Raw genomic sequence first — 12427 nt, 5'->3', positions numbered from 1 at the left:
GTGTGCTGCACCTGGGATCCAAATAGCTGTGGCTCTACCTGGACAATTTCCTCCACCATGACCCTGAGCTCCTCCTCCGAGAACCTGGGGTGTCTTTGCCGTGCCATGGGGTGGTGGGGGTGATGTGTGGGGTGGTGTGTGTGGTGATAAGTGTGGTGATATGTAGTGGTGTGTGGTGTTTTGTGCGTGGAAGCTGTGTGGGTGATGTTGTTGAGTGCCTGTGGCTGCTAGTTGTGGATGGTGGTGTCTCTCTCTGGCCTTCTTTATTAATTTTTGGTCGTAGGGGTTTGTGGGTGTGTGTTTTATATTGTATTGGGTGTGTGGGTGTGGTGTGTGTATGTGTATCAGGTGTGTGTATTTCGATTTGTCCAATGTGGCGGTGTTTTGTATGTGTGTGTGTATTTTGAGCGCGGCGGTGTGTACCGCCAATGGAATACCGCGGTTGAAAGACCGCCACGTGGATTCGTGGGTCGTGATAGCGTGGGCGTATTTCTGTTGGTGTGACAGTGGAGGTTTTGTTTTTGCCAGTTCATCACTGACCTTTGGTGTGGCGGACTTGTGTGGGTGTCTGAATTTTGTCGGATTTTGAGATGTGGGTCATAATAGCTGTGGCGGAATTCCGCGTCCGCGGCGGTGTGTTGGCGGTCTTCTGCACGGCGGTAAGCGGCTTTTACCGCCAATGTTGTAATGACCCCCAAAGTTTGCTGTATAACACAGAGTTGTTTTTTTACACAGAGTTCTTGAGTAACAAAAAAGCAAACTTCGGCCATCATTTCGAGGCTGGCGGTCATTAGACCGCAAGCCTAGCTGTGGCGGTCTTACTGCCACAGACCTGGGGGTAAAGAACACTGCATTACAAGTTGTGGGGTTTGGTAGAAGCCAAACCTCCACAATGCCGCCCGGCCCACCGGTGTGGTGAGCACCTCCAGCCCGGTGGCTGCCGGCCGGATTACAAGACTACAGACCGCCAGACTTTCCGTGACGGTCACCCCGCCACGAAAACCCTGGTGGTAACGCACCGGGTGACATGTATCCCCATTTCTGTCACCGGGACACACATGTCCCCACACCTCCATGCACCCCCACCCATCCACACATTTACAAACACCCCCCAACTGTACACATCCATCCAAACACCCACACCCGCTCTCACACTAACATACACATACCCCAACTCACAAATACCACCCCCCTCCGCAAACATTCATGCATCCCTCTTCCCTGCACTACATACATACACTTACCCGCTCTCCCTGTTCACTCACACAAACACATGTACACGCACCCACAAACACCCCCCTCCTCCCCATCTACAAACACTCACTCCCCCGTCAATTCAAACAACAATCACACATGCACCCCATCCACAATCATTCAGCCCCCCACCCCCTCTACACACATATACATTTACACACTGCCCATCCACATCGGTACACTTGCACACATGCACCCCCACACATTTGCAGACTTGCACACATGCACTCCCACACACATACACACACTCAGACACCCGCATTTGCACACATACACCCACTCAGACACCCACATTCGCACACACATGCACACACCACACACATGCACCTAACATTCCCCCCCTCCCCTTTTGGACAATCACCTTACCTTATCCAGTGAGTTGGTCGTGTGGGAGGGGATGGGTCCTGGCGGTTTTGCACTGCCAGCACAACCACGCCAGCAAGACTCCGCCAATCCCTATTACAGCTCGTAATACGGCGGGCGGAGTCTTGCTGGCATGGCGGTGCTGGAGATGCACCCACCTCTTCAACTCCATGGGCAAGGCCGGCGAAATCAGACTTCTGCCCATAAATGGACAGAAGTCCTTGCACTACTCCAAATAAAGCAGTCAGCAGACATAAATGGACAGAAGTCCTTGCACTACTCCAAATAAAGCAGTCAGCAGACCGCGAGCACTGGCGGTCTGTTGGCTGCAGCATCTTCGGCAATCTTTGTAAAGACCACCAAAGCCATAATTAGGGCCTTTGTCTTTTTCATCATTTCAATTTGAGTTTGCCAGAGCATGGTTTACTTTAGAAAATAAAAAATTGAATACAAGCACACAGGAGTACAAGCCAAATGAGTTTTTTTTTTTTGTAAAATTAGGCGCCTGTTGAAAGGAGAGCGTAAATTAGAATTCTGCTTTGCAGGGCTACTCGACCTTTGTCCCAAAAACTGGGATATGTATTAAAATTTCATTAAAGCGTCGGTACGTCAGGACAGTTTTCTGAAAACCAGGACTGCCCGGGGTAACCCGGGACATCTGGTCTCCCTGTACATGCATCTCCGAAGGTAAATGCGAAAGGAGAGAATTTTCTAAAGAGGAAAGAAATGTCCAGTCATGCAGTCGGAAGTGGATTGCGTCAGAAGGATTAAGGGTTGACATCATTGTTTAACTTACAGATGTCAACAAACCTTGCGCAGCGTTATAAGTGCATTTGTGCCAAATTGGCATATAACAGTCCTCCCGACCCGGCCACATTGTTTAAGGAGGGAAAACAATGCTTCATTTGTAAATAAACGTGCCGGTGCCCAAAGAACTCCTCTGAAACACGCAGATGCTGCAAATAAATGTGAAGACACAGAATACTAAGGCAGCGTAATCCTGAAGCCATCTCGGGCCTCCTCAATCCTTTTAAAGCCTCTCCCTGCACCTTCAGCTCACTATTGCAGCTTTCTGCTTTCTCCAATTGTGACGCTTTTTCGTTTTCCACCTCCTCCGTGTTTCCCATTTGTGGCCTTTGCTCGCAGCAAGTGCTTGAGGTAGAATAATAAGCGCAGGCCCTCAAAAATAAGGGCTGGTGTTCCGCACCGGAAACAACAAGCACAAACTAAGCACTGAGGGAAACAGTCACTTAATGCCTGATGGGTATTCTCGGGATTGTGGCCCTGAAGATTCTGATTGGTGTTGGATAGGGCAACATTGCACAGTAAGATGTTGTGAAAAACAGGAGGATTCTAGCGGATTGCAAGTTATATCATAATTTAATTCTATTTTATTCTCAGGAAGGCAGAAAATACTCTTTTGTTAAATGTCCAGACCACAAGGTGTTAACAGTTTGGTCCTTTCTGGTGGGTACTTTATTAATTATTGTCCGTTTAGAAACATTTAGATTAATTTATTAATGAAGTGGCTGACTAATTTTGGTTGTCAGTCTACCCCACTTTAAGCTGCGTTTGTCTTATAGCATGCGGTTCTTGACTGTTGTGTTGTCATTACTATGTATTTCGAATGATAAAGTCCTTGAAGCAGGTAAATAACATTTTGGCTGTTACAACTGATATGTTGTTTTTGTAACCATGGAGTTCTAATGCCCTAATCCATAGTGCGTTCTGTGTGATTACATGCATAACATGTACAACAAAAAAGTGTCCCTCGATGGGTGAAAGGTCACATTAGACTGACTCATACTGTGCTATGTATATATAGGTTGGTACCTTCGATGAAAAACCACTGTGCATCCTTTTTAAGTTTGACTAGTGTTGTTAAAAGTAATTGTTCATTTGCTATAATCTTTTTTGTAGACGGTCTGCAACATGTGGTGTTCTTTGGCCAGTATCTTAGCTCAGGGACAACAATCCCCACAAGACCCAGCTTGTATTTAGTGTATGGTTTATTCCCCTTGGACAACGTCAGTGTAATACCTGAGGGCCTATGTACACCATCATTAATATGACCTACACCCTTTTGTAAGAAATTGGGCTATTCATTGGGCTAGGTCGTCACCCCTTCAAGGAACAATCACAACCTTTGTAAGGGGTGAAATCTTAGTCACTAAGTTAACCGGATCTGAACCCCCTGGTAGCCCTGGCACAGAGCAGACAAGCTTAAATAAGGGCACTGTATATTTAAGTAGTACCCAAACAGAAATACTGAAGTTAAACAATAAAAATCCTAAACTGAATTTTAAGAACAGAGTGAAAATGAATACATAAAATGATGCCAAAATGGCAAAAATCCAAAAAGGGGAACCGGAGATATACATTTTTTTAATGTTTAAGAAGGACTAGTGCTACAAAGCACAAAGTGGCACTGATAGTCACTGGTCACAATACACTGGGACCTAGGTGCAATTTGAGGCTGACCGCGATGGAGCGTGGGTCAGATACACCAACCAAGTTTTCCTGGTCAAATATTTAACCTTCTGACTTAGTTGTCACAACAGAAGTACACTTCCAACCCAACCTCCCGGACCTCAGGGGAAGCAGTTAGAGACTTAAAGGGTGTGAGGCAGAAGCCACAACAAGGCCCAGTCCAGGTTCAAATGCTACTGGTCAGCTGGGCAGTTACAGGAAAGGCCTCTTTTACCTAGCTGTATCCCTGTAGCTTGAACAAGAGGTCAACTTTATGAGTCATGGTGTCCATTTCTTTGTCTGGGTTACAGGAGGGAGCAGGTCCAGTCCTCCAGAGCTCCCTTCAGGTCACAGACAGCAGATCCAATCCTCTTCTGTTCTTTCTCACCCAGGACTGTTCTGAAATGAGTGTGTGGAGATGCCACATTTATGCCTGCATGAGTTAGTGTGTGGGAATGACTCTTGGGCACTCCCTAGTCAATGGGGTAAAAGTTTGGGATTTTCAAAATGGAAGAGCACTTCAGCCACATTAAACATGGTCTCTGAGGGCTACAAGTGTGTGTGGGGAGTGTACTATGCCACTCCTAGTGTCTGCCCTCTAGCTAAAATCCAATTTGATACAATCACTATACCTCCAATAAACCCAGAGACAGAAGCCTGGTAGAACAAAGGAAGCTTTCCTGCAACCAGTCAGTGGTTATACAAGAATTGGTTTGACATTCTGTTTATTTCCTATCGAGTTTCTTTTGTCTTAAATAAAAGGTGCAGGAGGAGTGTGATGGTTTCTAATATGGACCAAAATCAGGGAACCACAACAAATGATGACAAAGATTGGGTTTCCCTCAAGTGACCAAGAGCTCGATCTTTTGATTGTTAAGAGTTAGCCAGTACAGTGCCATCTTTGCTTTTACTTCTGACAGACATCGCTGGAAAGCAAGAGCAGCAGAATAGCAGCTGCTTTTTCTTAACAAAAGTTGGGTATTATCCATATAGATGCCTAGTTGAAAACCATGAGCAAATAAGAGCAGCACAGAAAGTAGGCACAGGTGCAAATTAAACATCTAGATGGAAGAGGGCACTGCCCCGTGGGGCACTACATGGAATCCCAGTGATCAAAAAAGGGCTAAGTGCCAACTTCTGGGATCTCTCAGACAGAAAATAAGAAAACCACTCCAATATCGTTCTTCCAGAGTCTGCACAGCTTAGTTCATTTAGAGTGTGCTTGACAGTGTCAAAGGCCACTCCGAGATTTAATGGAATCCGCACATTTACAATGTAAATATAAACCTCAAAACAGAGATCATCAGGAACCTCAATCATGAGACATTGATGAAACCACAGACATTTGTGAAACTACAGACATTTATGAAAATGAGACACCCAGGGGATTGGACAGAGGTGTGCCTTGCATGAATCTCACAAGGTTTTCTTACTCACAATGCCCTGCGTACCTCAAACTTTAGCTAAAATCATGCATTTTCCTTACATTTCTGTTGTGGAAACTCGCAGACTCAGGAGGAATCCACAAAATTCCCCCACTTGTCACAATAAAAATGCTGCTCCACTTGTGTGGCTGAGGCTAGTGCAGGCAATAGGAACGGATCAAACTATGGTCAGTGAGAGTTCCACTTTGGGACTTCTATTGACCCTAATTTGAACTGTTCCTGTCTGCCATACACAGGGCAGATGGCAGATGGGGGTAAATCTTACCCCCATCTGCCCTGTAGGGGGCAGAAAGACATAAATTGTTAAAGGGTGGGTGGAGCACACGCCCTTGCCCAAGGGGGCCACTCTCCCAAAATCCCTGGTGTCTAGTGGGTAGATCCTTGCTTGGGGAATGCTCTTCTGTGGCAATCCCCAAGAAGGGATACACTTGCCAGAGATATCATTGGAAAGGAGAGATTATCCCCTTTCCAACAATACCTCTTGCAAAATGATCAGTGTTCAGAGGGCTGAGCTATGCCCCCCTGAGCACTTATGCAGTCAAAGTAAAACAACCCCATTGACTCATTTTACTGTCACTTTACTGTAAAGACCTGAGTGCATCCTATGTGTTGAGCATCATTACAGGTAGGAAAAACAAACTCAAGCTGTTCAAGAAGTTCCTTCCAAGCACCCTGAGGTAAAAAGAAAATATAGATATCTCTCTGGTACAGACCATCAGAGGGGCCTTTATGTACCTTTCAAGTGTTGGCCAATGGCCGACAGATGCATTGGGGAGGTAGTGCGGGTGTCCGACATTGGCCCACACCTGCACTTAAAAGGTTAAATTATAGGAATTAATATAACAGCAGAACTGTGATGAGTCAGTAGCTAACGCTTTTGGAAAGACCTAAACCTGGCTTCTTCAAAAATGGAAATACTGTGCCAGGCTTACAAGAGGCTGGAATACAACCATGTCAAGAAGAGGATGTGGCAAATAGCGGTCAGCATAGGAAGAAGAGGGACTGGATTAAACTGAGATTTGGACTTGCATTGGCCTAATATCTGAATTATGTTAGCTGGTCCATTAGTTCTAAGCGGGTCCACAAAACCGGAGTTGTTTCACTGAAATAGGGTGAAATATGAACATTTCAAAATTCCATAACAATATTATTGCCACATGTATTTATTTCAGAGATAAAAAAGCAGACCAGTGCTTCACAAAAGAGTTGTGAAAATAGTTTAGAGACAGCAGGTAAATGTGCACAAATCAATTTATTGATAATTTTTAAATACTCTTTTTGCCTTTTGTTGGTAGACAGAATTCTAAATTGGTAATAATAACAAGAGTTTTTTTTTAATAACCAGTTTAGATTTGGTGCCATGTTTAAGCGTATTTAAGATATTGAGCCAAGGAGAAAAGTAGGTTTTCTTTTGGTTCTAAGCAGTTTCTTGGAAACAGAAACTAGAGTCTAATGCAGAATGTGGTTTATTTGGATGATGAATTGCCCTGTATAAGTTTGTGTTAAGAAGTAATTAAAGTAAACACCCCATGGTGGCTCAAAATATTTATCTCTAGTCTTTACAAAGCTTATCACCATCTGAGAGACCAGAATGTTTTACATGATTAGTAAAGTAAATTTAATTAGCAAGTGGCCAGACCAACCACAAGGTGAAATGAAAGGAGAGGAGATAGAAGCTAATACAATAATCAAATACAATATATGACCAACTGTAAGAAACTGAGTGATTGGTTGATGGGGGGAGGAAGGGATGAAACACTTTTCAAGCAATGACCACAATCCTTGTCTGGGTGAACCACAAAAAGTTGCTAAATTAACCCATGCTTAACCCTTTGTTAGCTTGGCACAAAAGCAATCAGGCTTAGAGGCACTATGTTGAGTAATTATGCAGCACACAAACAGTATTAAAGTGAAAACATAACACAAGAAAAATACTAAACCAATTTAGTGAAATAGAGTACATTTTAATAAATAAAATGACCCCAAAATAAATTAAATCCAGTGCATTAGTAGAACCAGAGTTATGAATTTTTAAAGATTTAAGAGTAAAATAGTGTAAGGAAATGCCTCCTTGGCATGGTTGCCCCCTGACTTTTTGCCTTTGCTGATGCTATGTTTACAATTGAAAGTGTGCTGAGGCCTGCTAACCAGGCCCCAGCACCAGTGTTCTTTCCCTAACCTGTACTTTTGTATCCACAACTGGCAGACCCTGGCATCCAGATAAGTCCCTTGTAACTGGTACTTCTAGTACCAAGGGCCCTGATGCCAAGGAAGGTCTCTAAGGGCTGCAGCATGTCTTATGCCACCCTGGAGACCTCTCACTCAGCACAGACACACTGCTTGCCAGCTTCTGTGTGCTAGTGAGAACAAAACGAGTAAGTCGACATGGCACTCCCCTCAGGGTGCCATGCCAGCCTCTCACTGCCTATGCAAGTATAGGTCAGTCACCCCTCTAGCAGGCCTTACAGCCCTAAGGCAGGGTGCACTATACCATAGGTGAGGGTACCAGTGCATGAGCATGGTACCCCTACAGTGTCTAAACGAAACCTTAGACATTGTAAGTGCAGGGTAGCCATAAGAGTATATGGTCTGGGAGTTTGTCAAACACGAACTCCACAGCACCATAATGGCTACACTGAAAACTGGGAAGTTTGGTATCAAACTTCTCAGCACAATAAATGCACACTGATGCCAGTGTACATTTTATTGCAAAATACACCCCAGAGGGCACCTTAGAGGTGCCCCCTGAAACTTAACCGACTGTCTGTGTAGGCTGACTAGTTCCAGCAGCCTGCCACACTAGAGACATGTTGCTGGCCCCATGGGGAGAGTGCCTTTGTCACTCTGAGGCCAGTAACAAAGCCTGCACTGGGTGGAGATGCTGACACCTCCCCCAGGCAGGAGCTGTAACACCTGGCGGTGAGCCTCAAAGGCTCACCCCTTTGTCACAGCCCAGCAGGGCACTCCAGCTTAGTGGAGTTGCCCGCCCCCTCCGGCCACGGCCCCCACTTTTGGCGGCAAGGCTGGAGGGAACAAAGAAAGCAACAAGGAGGAGTCACTGGCCAGTCAGGACAGCCCCTAAGGTGTCCTGAGCTGAGGTGACTCTAACTTTTAGAAATCCTCCATCTTGCAGATGGAGGATTCCCCCAATAGGGTTAGGATTGTGACCCCCTCCCCTTGGGAGGAGGCACAAAGAGGGTGTACCCACCCTCAGGGCTAGTAGCCATTGGCTACTAACCCCCCAGACCTAAACACGCCCTTAAATTTAGTATTTAAGGGCTACCCTGAACTATAGAAAATTAGATTCCTGCAACAACAAGAAGAAGGACTGCCTAGCTGAAAACCCCTGCAGAGGAAGACCAGAAGACAACAACTGCCTTGGCTCCAGAAACTCACCGGCCTGTCTCCTGCCTTCCAAAGAACTCTGCTCCAGTGACGCCTTCCAAAGGGACCAGCGACCTCTGAATCCTCTGAGGACTGCCCTGCTTCGACGACGACAAGAAACTCCCGAGGATAGCGGACCTGCTCCAAAAAGACTGCAACTTTATCCAAAGGAGCAGCTTTAAAGAACCCTGCAATCTCCCCGCAAGAAGCGTGAGACTTGCAACATTGCACCCGGCGACCCCGACTCGGCTGGTGGAGAACCAACACCTCAGGGAGGACCCCCGGACTACTCTACGACTGTGAGTACCAAAACCTGTCCCCCCTGAGCCCCCACAGCGCCGCCTGCAGAGGGAATCCTGAGGCTTCCCCTGACCGCGACTCTCTGAAACCTAAGTCCCGACGCCTGGAAAAGACCCTGCACCCGCAGCCCCCAGGACCTGAAGGACCGGACTTTCACTGCAGAAGTGACCCCCAGGAGTCCCTCTCCCTTGCCCAAGTGGAGGTTTCCCCCGAGGAAGCCCCCCCTTGCCTGCCTGCAGCTCTGAAGAGATCCCTTGATCTCTCATTGACTTCCATTGCGAACCCGACGCTTGTTCTAACACTGCACCTGGCCGCCCCCGCGCCGCCCCCGCGCCGCCACCGCGCCGCTGAGGGTGAAATTTCTGTGTGGGCTTGTGTCCCCCCCGGTGCCCTACAAAACCCCCCTGGTCTGCCCTCCGAAGACGCGGGTACTTACCTGCTGGCAGACTGGAACCGGGGCACCCCCTTCTCTCCATTGAAGCCTATGCGTTTTGGGCACCACTTTGAACTCTGCACCTGACCGGCCCTGAGCTGCTGGTGTGGTAACTTTGGGGTTGCTCTGAACCCCCAACGGTGGGCTACCTTGGACCAAGAACTGAACCCTGTAAGTGTCTTACTTACCTGGTAAAACTAACAAAAACTTACCTCCCCCAGGAACTGTGAAAATTGCACTGTGTCCACTTTTTAAATAGCTATTTGTGAATAACTTGAAAAGTATACATGCAATTGAAATGATTCAAAGTTCCTAATGTACTTACCTGCAATACCTTTCAAACAAGATATTACATGTTAAATTTGAACCTGTGGTTCTTAAAATAAACTAAGAAAAGATATTTTTCTATAACAAAACCTATTGGCTGGATTTGTCTCTGAGTGTGTGTGTACCTCATTTATTGTCTATGTGTATGTACAACAAATGCTTAACACTACTCCTTGGATAAGCCTACTGCTCGACCACACTACCACAAAATAGAGCATTAGTATTATCTATTTTTACCACTATTTTACCTCTAAGGGGAACCCTTGGACTCTGTGCATGCTATTCCTTACTTTGAAATAGCACATACAGAGCCAACTTCCTACAAATAGGGTCTAAAAGCACCAACCACGCGAATCCGATCACGCAAGACCATGGCAAAGTCAAAAGTTAAGGCTGACCGCATTGGAGAACAGTTCGGCCACACAAGGTGGATTGGGCCCGGTCTCAGTTTACCTTCAGACTTAGAAAACATTTTGAAAAAAATTCCTGAGAAGGTAAAGGTCAGCAGGGCAAGGCAGCTTGCAGTGTCCAAGGAGGAGCCATTGTCATCGGGTAGCCACTGGATGGATTCACAGTGAAGATATCTGTGTTCGGACTTTGTCACTTTTTTGGAAGTCGAAAATACCCAGTAGGGTGAGGCTGGGAGGTCTCCACGAGGCGGGATACTGTTGCTCGGAGGTCCGGCTGAACAGGATTTGCTGCTGCTGAGAAGAATGTAGTGGGAGCTACAGCAAAGTGAGGCAAACTGGCGAGGCACCTCAAGTAGTTCGATAGGCAGTTAGAGCCAGATCTTCTGTCAGATCTCAGACAAGTTTTGGAGAAAAATTCCAAACTTTTAGGGTTAGTCAGGAGGAGCACCCTCAGGACCACAGCCAAGGGTCCAGGACTGGATGGGCACCACTTGGGGATTCAGGACTCACTCCAGCGGAAGCCAAGTGCAGGGTTCAAGTTCTCTGGAGCTTGTTATTTCCCAGTAGCTCACACAGGAGGCCAACCAAGTAGTCCTTGGAATCACTCTGGTGGTCCTGAGTTTGAAGGAGCAGGTCCAGTCCTCCTTCAGTCAGGAAGGACAGCAAGGCAGGTCTTCCAGCACCAGGGCAGTCCTTCTGGCAGCAGGGCTCCAGGCAGTCCTTCCGAATCTTCTACAGGTCCAGGAGTGTACTGAAGAGGTGGCTCAGGAGGTCAGTATTTATACCTGGTGCTAGCCTTTGAAGTAGCCCAGCTACCTCCACATCTCTGGTTCTGGAAAGGTCCCCCCCTTCTTCTGCCAAGGTTCCCAGTAGTCTGGGGTGCCAAAAGACTATTGTTAGGTTTCATTATGTGTGCCCAATCCATCCTGGCAGGATGGCCCTTCCTGCCAACATATATTCCCCCTTTGTCTCGCTGTCTGGGATTAATACACAACGGCCAAACTTCCAAGCTATTCACAGTCATGTGACCTAGGACACAAGCAGCACACACCAAATGACCAAAGACCCGCTCACCGCCAAAACAAACCTCCACGAGGGACTAAAATCCATCGCCGATTGGATGAACAACAGTCGCCTGAAACTCAACTCCGACAAGACGGAAGTCCTCATCCTCGGGCGCACTCCCTCGGCCTGGAACGACTCATGGTGGCCCTCCGTCCTCGGACCCCCGCCCACCCCTGCCAGCCACGCAAGAAACCTCTGCTTCATCCTGGACTCTGCCCTCACCATGTCCAAACAGGTCAGCGCCGTCTCCTCCTCCTGTTTCAACACCCTTCGAATGCTCCGCAGAATCTTCAAGTGGATTCCAACAGAAACCAGAAAGACGGTGACCCAGGCCCTCGTCAGCAGCAGACTTGACTACGGCAACGCACTCTACACAGGCATCCCAACCAAAGACATCAAACGACTCCAACGTATCCAAAATGCCTCCGCCCAACTGATCCTCGACATACCCCGCCGAAGTCACATCTCCCCTCACCTAAAGGAACTCCACTGGCTCCCGGTAGACAAGAGGATCACCTTTAAACTCCTGACCCACGCTCACAAGGCACTTCACAACACCGGACCCTCCTACCTCAACATCAGACTTAACTTCTACACTCCAACACGTCAACTCCGATCCGCCAACCTCGCCCTCGCCATCGTACCCTGAATCCAGCGCAAGACATCCGGCGGCAGATCCTTCTCCTTCCTCGCCGCCAAGACCAGGAACTCTCTCCCCACATCTCTACGCCAGACCCAGGACCTCCTCGCATTCAGAAGGCTCCTCAAGACCTGGCTCTTCGACCGCTAAATCAGCAGCGCTCCACCCCCCCCCCTCAGCGCCTCGAAACCCTGACGGGTACATAGCGCGCTTTATAAATACTATGATTGATTGATTGATTGATTAGGGCAAGAAAATGCCAACTTCTTAAAAGTGGCATTTTCAGAACTGTTACCTAAAAGTCACTAATAAAGGGATTGTACAGCTTAAAACACAC

The sequence above is a fragment of the Pleurodeles waltl genome, chromosome 6 (genome assembly GCF_031143425.1).
Source record: "Pleurodeles waltl isolate 20211129_DDA chromosome 6, aPleWal1.hap1.20221129, whole genome shotgun sequence".
Classification (NCBI taxonomy): domain Eukaryota; kingdom Metazoa; phylum Chordata; class Amphibia; order Caudata; family Salamandridae; genus Pleurodeles; species Pleurodeles waltl.
The sequence above is the reverse complement of the archived record's forward strand: the minus strand, read 5'-3'. Positions refer to the sequence as shown.